The 10028-nt window shown below is 27.3% G+C and overlaps 1 long non-coding RNA gene and 1 pseudogene across 1 annotated transcript; one reads left to right on the forward strand and one right to left on the reverse strand.

Moving 5' to 3' along the window:
* Positions 1–1164: 1164 nt before the first annotated feature.
* On the forward strand, positions 1165–2106 carry LOC140177207 (uncharacterized). The gene is made up of 2 exons (XR_011869023.1): positions 1165–1447; positions 1896–2106. It is a non-coding gene; the product is annotated as an uncharacterized lncRNA (long non-coding RNA).
* A 1918-nt stretch (positions 2107–4024) lies between these two features.
* On the reverse strand, positions 4025–8759 carry LOC112728056 (ferritin-3, chloroplastic-like; annotated as a pseudogene).
* Positions 8760–10028: the final 1269 nt, after the last annotated feature.

Here is a 10028-nt window from a genome sequence, read left to right on the forward strand (position 1 = left end):
ATTAGTTTTAAGAACAGTCACATGTTGCAATAGTATTGAGTCAAAAAATATAGTTACAATAGTCACAATAGTCACACTAAAGGTATCCACTTTAGAACACGTCATATATATATATATATATTATATTACAATGTTAAATAATCAATAAAATTTATTATTTTTATAAATATTTAGTCAATAAAAATATTTTTATATTAAATTTTAATAATATAACATAAAAATATTAGACTAAAATATTAATTAATATTAATAAAATAATAAATAGTTCTAATATTATATATATGTGAATAAATAGATACTATAACAATTTTAATCGATAGTTATATTAAGCTAAAAATCGCAAAGCTACTACCTAATAATAATAATAATAATAATAATAATAGTAGTTTTATATGTCAATTAAAATTGACATTTCTACCCCCAGATGCCAGATCTACACAGTAGTGAGCAGTTGAGAAATCAGAAAACCATTCACCTAAAACAGTTCTCATGAACAGTCTCACTCTGACTCTCCCAATTGTATTTACCTAAACCAACGATTATGTTAACATAATAATTAAGTCACTTTTAAATTTGTACTTCTCCTCTCTTTCTTTTCAATAACATGACTGTGAATATTATCTTTCTTAACATACCATAATTAATATAAAAATATTATGTATATATTAAAATTAATTATTAATGAAATTTATTATTATATATTTATATACAAATATAAATATTATTTAAATTATTTTTAATATATATTTTATAATATATTTTAATAATTAATTTTAGTATACACTTACCATGATTAAATTAATTGTTAGTATGTTTTGTTACACGCCACACACTAGAGTATATATTATAGAGAAAGAACCAAGTAGAAACATATTGGAGATAAATCAACCAACTACTTGATCAGGGTTCCCATTTTTAATTCCTATTAGATACTATTAAATTGAGAATATTTGGTAAGATAGATAAGAAGAAGTAACAAAATCCAAATTAGATGCTACTTATTATTTAGTTTACTTTAACCCCTGCAACAAACATATTCAAATGCCATGGATAAATTTAAATTCAATCACTACCTTATTATGGTCGAAACCAACAGAGTTCTTTAACGATAATTGATGCTATATAGTAGGATCCAATATTTGTTTAAGAACTTGATAAGGCTAAAAAACGAAAATTAAAATCAGCAAGCTCATGAAGGCCTTGTCTTATTATATTCATCTCATAACCTTTGATTAATATTTCCATGAAGGGCATGCTGTGCATATAAATATAAATATGGTGGCGTCAAGATGCAAAGAAGAGAAGCAGGGTTAGTAGGTACTTTGAAAAGAAATGGTGAAGTGGAAGAAAGGGTTATGCTGCTTCAACAAGTGCTTCTCTATCTTTTCAACAAAGACTATCATCCTAAGTAGTAAACTCACTTCACATTTCAGGTTCAAACCTCAGAGTAAGCAACAAGTTACTTTAGATGTGAAATTTCTATGCATCTTTAAAGAAACTTTGTATAATCATATGAATTCTTGTTAGATATGACTCATAATTCAGTTGGCAATATATATATATGAATAGATAAACTTTAAAATTTGCATATTCAAGAAAATTAAGAAGGAATGATTTGCACATAACTCAAATTTCAATGGAATATAGTAATACATTTATTTTAGATAATCTATACCATTAGATGATGTAAGAGAGATTGATTTGTACATGGTCAAATTTTAGAGACTAAAAAGATAGTATAAAGTAAAATTAAATATTTTTTATTTCAGTAAGAGCACAACTTTAAAAACCTTTTTTGTACACATGACAACTTGAATAGTAAAAAAACAAGAAAGTTTTGTTCCAATTTATTGATTTCTGATTTAGTTTTGATCCTTTAAATTTTCTCCATGCAGGGCACAGAAAAGGGATTCTTAATAATTTGTATAAGGACATGGAATCTTATGGTGAATATGAAGATATACAAGTTATGTGGAAAATTATTCAATCTACCTCTCCTCAGTATGGCAGTAGCAACAAGGAAAGGAACAATAATAAGTCTTCATATTTGATTCTATGTTTTAGGCCAACTTGAATTTTGAATGCAATGAAGTGATACAATTTTTTCTAGATGGTCCAAAATAGGAATATGGGCATGGAAGGGGCTTTTTTTATATAAATAAATATTGAAAATACTTTATTTCCCAACATAAGCACTACTAGAAATGGTTATCTGCGTATCGCCAATTCTGGGGTGGCATCTACGAATTGGGTTTACACTCCAACTCAAAGGGAAAGGCCACGAAATGGTACTAGCAGCAGGTAAAAAAGCTGCACTTTCATTGGGCGACTGGCATACGCGAAATGGAGCACATCACCTCTGCCGCCCATGAGTTGGGAGAAATCAGGGCCGACAGCAGCGAATTGGAGCCAATGTGTGTTTTCCTCAAGTGTGTTTTCCCCAAAATGTGTTTTTCTCGTAGGTGCAACTTGCTAGAGCCTTTGATTTTACTTCTAATTCATTCAAGTTTACTTTTATGCAATTGTCTATCTCACTCTTTAATAAGTCATTCTTGTATTCAACACTAAACTTCATCCCACATAGAGCATTCCTCCTATGAAAGCAGCATGTTCCAATATACAAAAGGCATCATAACCATCCGCACCATACCATGCATCTCCACCTTCACATAATAATAATAGAAATAATAATCAATACAGGAAAAAAATGAATCATTTAAATGTTTTTCAATTTATTTATATTAGTGAAGATGGAGTGACTCACATCAATTAGTGTTAATAGAGTGCTGCTATATATCTCATGTTTGAGAATATTGTCAAAATTCTGAGGGAACTGCGCAAAAGCAATTTCATGGCCTTTCTCTTCATCCATCAAAAAGCAAAGAACATCCCTCACTGATTCTGAACTGTTTGAGTACATGTGACAATCTACATTTAGAACGATCTTCGCATTGCTTATCACTGATGACACCCTTAGCTACAATTAATTAATTAGGTACAATATAAGAAGAATTAATATGTTTCATTAATGAAATTGGTATCATTTGTACTAATGTAGCATATATATAGTTATGGATTAATAAAATTAGCACTTAATTTTAATACAGACAGATAACTAATCGTGTATTATTACATCAATAAAAATAACTAATTTTTAAAATTATTACTTAAAAAATTATCTAAACACACGAATTTTATTAGATGACTGAAATTATTATAAAAAATCTATATCAAGGAGTTCATGGCTCCAGCTTTGAAATTGTGATGGTGTTGGGATCTCTTCTCACGAGCCAAATACACAAGAGTTAGCAAATAATTCCCATCTTCATCTTTAAAATTATGCGGCTCCTGTTTATGCAGTATTATCTGTTAGCATAACAAGATCAAATCAATTAATTCATATAAATGATCACCTAATTAATCGACAGAAAAAGTTGTATCATAAATGTTACTATATTATTATACTTGAAGAATTGTGTCATGGTCAAGTCGAGAAGAATATAAATTTCACTGAAAAAATTCTCTATGCTTCGAGCGTTCTTCACTTGCTACTCTTTTTAATTTAGTTGCATCTTCAATTCTTTTTTTCAATTCTCCTCCTGCGCATTGGCTCCAATTGGCTGCCACCGGCCCTGATTTCTCCCAACTCGTGGGCGCCAGAGGTGATGCTCCATTTCGCGTATGCCATTCGCGCAATGAGAGCACAGCTTTTTTTACGTGCTGCTGCCAATGCCATTTCGTGGCCTCCTCCCTTAATTTGGAGTGTAAATCCAATTCATGGATGTCATCTCAGAATTGGCAATGCTCATTTCGGTAACCATTTCTAACGGTGCGTATATTGAGAAATAAAATTTCAATTAAAAAAAATTTGATATCCATATCCATAAAAAACACACCAATTTTTCATAATTAAACATAACACATTTTAAACTTCCATAATTACAAAAATTAGCCCCGCATTTAATGATTTACGCCTTACGGAATAATGAAAAAATTTGTGTCGATTTAGTATACTAGACAGAAATAAGTACAAATAATTTTTTTTTTTATTCTTCGTTCAATTACATCTTCTATTGGCAAAATTAGAAGCTAACTTGTGGAATTTAATGAACAATAGCCAGTGAAATTCAATGAAAAAGAAAAAATATTGACTAGGAATATATATGCATAGCATGACCCTTGGCAACCATTCTGAGTTGAGTCACATACTCTGAAATCTTCTTTATTGCTTTAACCTGTGCCAATCAAAACAAAAGATGTTACAAACACTAGTTTAATATACTCTATCAAAAGTGATGCAACCATGCTCATTTTCAAAATAGTCATATGATCATATTAACATCATATCTGAATGGTTGAAACTTAAAAGTAAAACAAGAGCAACCACAACATATCTGAATTTCATGTGAAACACAATTTTCAGTTCTATTCATCATTTCTTGTTCTAAATTCATTGCCTTTCACTTCAGCAGAATTTTACCTGCTCATCCAAAAACTCGCTCTCAATGAAGTCGCATAATTGTGGATCGTTGTTACAGTCAGCAACCTATAAATTCATAAAGAACAGTATAACTCATGAGTTCATTAGTCACTTGATCATACCTAAGATAATGTGATTCACATTAGAAAACAATTCAACCAAAGCTTGAGGTCAAAATAGTTTACACTGTGAAGATAAAGAAGCTTCTCATTCACCAACTTCTCCAAAGCCAGAGCTAATTCCATTGCTGAATTAAAGCGTAAACGAGAACAAAACAAACAATCAACAATTAGCATAGATAATGATTCGGATAACTAAATAAGATAACCTTATAGCATTGTTTGTGTCAATCTGCAAACAAAATTGAGAACTCACCATACAATACATCACCCTTTTGAGCATGTGCAAATTCTGAGGGAGGACTAGTGAATTTAAAATTCTTATAAGAGAAGAATATATATAAAATATAAAGTTTTTTTTTAGATAAATTATAATAATATTTTGATATTTTATTGATATTAAAATATAAATTAAATTTATTATTATTTTTAATAATTTTTAATTATATAAAATATTTTTTGTGTTAATAATATATATTTTTTTAAATTCTCATTTTAAGAATATAGGTTAAAAATAAGGTTGGATACAATGATATATGATGATATTTAGGAATGTTCAAGCGTTCGGAAAAAATTTTTTTATTTTTTTATCAAGATACAGTTTGGAGACAAAAAACATTGTGTATCAAACGAGTGTTAATAAATATTATATCTAAAATGTATCTAACATGCAAATATGAGAAATCAGAAAAGTGTTCGTGTTTTATAGGCACTATCAAACTCAATAATTCAACACGTTAGAAAGTATGTAACACTAGTATAGTAGTTTATTACTCTTAGTCTGTTGCTATATAAACTCAGTAGATTAATATAGTACATTCCAGAATCAATATAATAGTGCATCACTTTAGAGAATATAACCTGAGTATGTATTTAGATTACAGTTTGCAAATGGGAGTTTGCATAGTATTGATTTTGTAAATTTGATTTTGATGAAAAGTAAGTTTGTGTTAACGTGATTTATGTTTGGCAATCTTTATGTGAAAATGAATTATAGTAAAATAAATGTTGTTTGGATTATACTACTCAAAATCACTTTTAAATGAAAAATTACTAAAAGAGACATCAATTAAAATAATTTTAAATATTATTCTATTATTTTACTTTAGATATTTGAATAAATCTTATTAATTTATTTTATAATAAAGTTAATATTTACTTACTAAATTAAAGTAATATATAAAAATTGACAAAATATATTTTAATACATAAAAACACTAATAAATATTAAATTAAAAGATAAAGCACTAATGAAATACATAAAAAATAATATCTTATACAAAATTAGTACATAAGAACACTATTATTTCTACTGTATGTGATTAATAATTTGATCCTTAATTGAATCTCGAACACGGTCCATTTCTGCGGAAGATAAAGTATAATAAAATATAAAATATAATAAAATATAAAACAAGAATTCACGTAAATAAAAAACGATAAAAATTTTATAAAACCAACCATATATGTCATATGAATAACAGAAATATAATAAAAGATAAAAAAAATTATATGAACTATATCAAATAAAAAAAATAAAAATAAACTTCGTATAAGATATAAATACAGTGCATAAAAAAGAAAAAAATAGAATTCATATGAACAAGAAATAATAAGAATACCATAAAAAAATTAATAACATACATGAGAGATTAGAACACTAAAAAAATATTTAAAAAAATTCAATGATAAAAATAAATAAAAAATAAAAAAAGAACAAAGTCAAATAAAAATAAAAAAGATACTTTACATGTTAAACATAAAGAATAGTAAATAATAAAAAAATTCATATGAACTAAAAAACAATAAGAAATAAAAATATAAAAGGAAGTACTATACATTTTATAATATTAAACAAAAAAATATTTTATAATTTATTTTAGTATCGTTAGTACTCTTTAATTTAGTATCATTTTGTATTATAAATTTTTATTATTTATAACTCTTTTGTTACTTATAATTAGTATATAACAAAAACAAAAATAAAGTACAGTAAGAAGTACAATAAAAATAAAAAACAAAAACAAAAAAAATTCATACAAACATAGTATATAATAATCACAACCAACAACATATATTATATGAACAAAAAAATTATAGTACAATAAATGATAGAAAAAAATAATTTATATAAACAAAAAATAATAAAAATTTCAAAAAAATTAATAAAAATAAAAATTTATATCAACAATAGTTGTTATATAAATAAAAAAATACAATAAAAATATAACAATAGAAAATTAAAAAAAATAACATCAGAATACTAAAAAAAATGATATGAAAAATATTTATCATATAAATAAAAAATACAATAAAAAACATAAAAATCAAAATATGAAAGAAAGAACTAAAAATAATAAAAAAATTAACATCTTTACCTTGACAGTGATGAAAACAAATTTGAAAAAAAAATTTGTAACAAAAAACGTACAGAAAAGAATATACAGAAAATTACTGTAAAATTATGTAGTTATGTGCATCCTTTTTATTTTTTATAGAAGAAATGAAGGGTACAATTAATAGATATAGAATAAATTTCTTACCTAATTCCTCCAACGGTAATTACTCTTACCAACGTGAACGTAGAAGCTTGAAATTTTAGCTTCACATAAACGTACGTTTAGAGGTAAAAACACTTTTTGGTTAGAGATTCCAACAAGTTGTCAAACATAACAATGGAACGTTCAAGACGCTCAAACGAGTTTTTCTATTCCCCAAACACACCCTGATATTTCATGAGCTTCTCAGCATGCTTTCTTTCTTCTTCACTTGATTCCTTAAAGAACCTACGATTTTCAACAAAATACAATACACTCAAATTTAAATCCCATGTGAGAAATGGAAGAAGTGAACGCAGAGAGATGCATGTTACTTACTTTGCAAAACCCTTGAGAGCAATGTCATCTCTGTTAAAGTATGCAAACAAGGAGTGGTACACATAGGAAACATTGTACTCCACACTGCATCCAGAGACAAAAATGAACCTTCACTTTATTTATTTTTTTAATGAATTGAGAAATTAATATATTTACATAAAATTTATGTTTAACTACATTCATTTTACAACGTATCAAAAAAAATATATATTTACTTTTGAAATGGAGAAAATTTTAGTAGCAAATCAGGACGAAAAATAGCAAAAAAATAATAATAATAAAATCAAAATTATAAATCAAAATAGATAATAACCAAACTATAATGTATACCAAAATTGTCTCTTTGTAAGATAACAATTTTATATATATAAGTAGAATAAAATCATGATCCGCAACAGAACACTAAAAATTAAAACTTAAAAGAACAAATATGATGGATTTGATTATGGGGAATAATCACTTACTTGATCTGCTCATTGATAGCGGATTCAGATTCATCAACATAGTTCTGTCGAGCCAACGAAACATTTGGTGTCAGAGGAACAGCAAGAGCATCTTTCTTCACCTCTTCAAATGGCTCAAATATCACACCAGTGAGTGGCGCATAAGGTGCATCAGCACCACCGAAAACCCTCAAGAAGCCAAAGCTTGAAGAAAAATCTGAAAGCTTTCTGGGAACAACAACAAAAGAAGCAACTTTGGAGACAAAAAGGGAGATTTTGGAAAGAACAATGAAAAGGGTATTGGGAAATGGGTTTGAATAAGAGAAAGGAAGAGGAAATGGAAGATAGGGTGGTAATGGAGGTAGCTCTGAAGTCTGAACTGTGAAGAGGGCGAAGAACAAGGGAAGGGTAAAGAGGATATAAGTAGTTATGGCGAGGGGCATTTTTGGAAATAGAATTAGTATGTGAACCGTCGGATTTGAGGGCCACGTGGACGATTGGGATTGGTTGTTTGGGAGGGGCGTGTGGCGATCTCGTGGTCTAAGTGGTGTGAAAGCGAAAAGAGTGAGAATCTCTGGTCCATGTTGTGGTGGCAACAAAGACAGTGATAAAGAAGACAAAAGTATTGTGTCTTTTACAAGATGGAATCTTTTGACCTTTGTGGATTGTGGTGGATACCAAGATTTTTGGCCAATGGCTGCAATGCTATTTTATGTTTAGTAGTAGAACACCACACACTTTGATTATGTACAGCTAATTATTTGGTTGAGGATTTAAAGGTATCTTATAATTCTTTTTGTACATTTTGAAAATGGAATGTAAATAAAAAGTTTTGAGAAATTATTTTTATACTTGGTAAAGTAAATTTTTTTGTAATCTATAGACAAATTTTATTCAATTATTTTAATAAAATAAAATAATTGAAAAACTAAGGAGTGATAGATGAGTTGATGTCATTGTTTTCATTATTGTTGGTTTAGGGTAAGGTTGAGTTTAGAGGAGGAGGTGGCACACTAGACGGAAAAAAAAGGTAGGAAATGGAATATAACTCGACGATGATGTGCCTGGAAATGAGAAGGTGGTAGTTGGAGATGGTCAAGTTGAAAAGAGTTGTGGGCGGCTAGTAACATTGGACAGAGCAAAATGTTAGAAATAAAACTATTTTTTATTAGTTTAAATTTTGAAAAAAAAATATTTTATAATATAATATTAGAATTTTTATGATTAATTTGTATAGATTTTGATATAAAAGTCTAAGATGTTAAGGGGGGTCAATCACCTAATATTAAGAAAAAAAAAAGGTAGACTAATAAAAGGAGAATTTATAAAAAATTGACCTCTCTTAAAATTATAAAGAATCAAAATGTGAAAAATTTTACGTAATTACTTATTTAAAAGGATAAAAAAATATTTTCTATAAGTCTTTTTATAAGCATAATCAAGGTCTAAGATTCTGTTAGCCATATGAAAATTATTGTTTACTAATTAATTAATGTCAATGTATCCTACACTTATGCTTTTTGATGATGTTATAGGCTAGTCTTATTCACGGGTATTCAATCCGATTCGATTTGGTTGGATAGAATTGGTAACTCGATCTACAAATAGATTGAATTTAGAATAAAGTTAGATTTTTTTTTTTTTTTTATCAAAGATAGGAGACTCGAACCTGCAACTTCTTAATTGAGTATGGAGAGACTATGCCATTTGAGCTATTACTCATTGGCTTAGAATAAAGTTAGTTAATCTACATATAAGATTGTAGGTTTATCCTAAATTTATACTCCTAATATATATATAGATCTACTAAGTCAATCACTTTAATTAATATTATAATATAATTGTTTTTTCATAAATCTTACTTAAAATAATTTTTGGAATAAACATGAATTTTATTATAATTTTATTACTTTTAATTTTAATTTAGATTTTTTATATATATTTTTTATTAATATATTTATGAAATTATAAAATAATTAAATATTGTGTTTGGTTAAAAAAAATGATTTTGTTGTGGATAAAATTACATTGAGTCGGGTTGAGAATTTTAAAGTGAGACTAGAATTAAGATCGAAAAATTCTCAACTCTCAAATAAAATTAAATTAAATT

Source organism: Arachis hypogaea, chromosome 12, assembly GCF_003086295.3.
Source record: "Arachis hypogaea cultivar Tifrunner chromosome 12, arahy.Tifrunner.gnm2.J5K5, whole genome shotgun sequence".
Classification (NCBI taxonomy): Eukaryota; Viridiplantae; Streptophyta; class Magnoliopsida; order Fabales; family Fabaceae; genus Arachis; species Arachis hypogaea.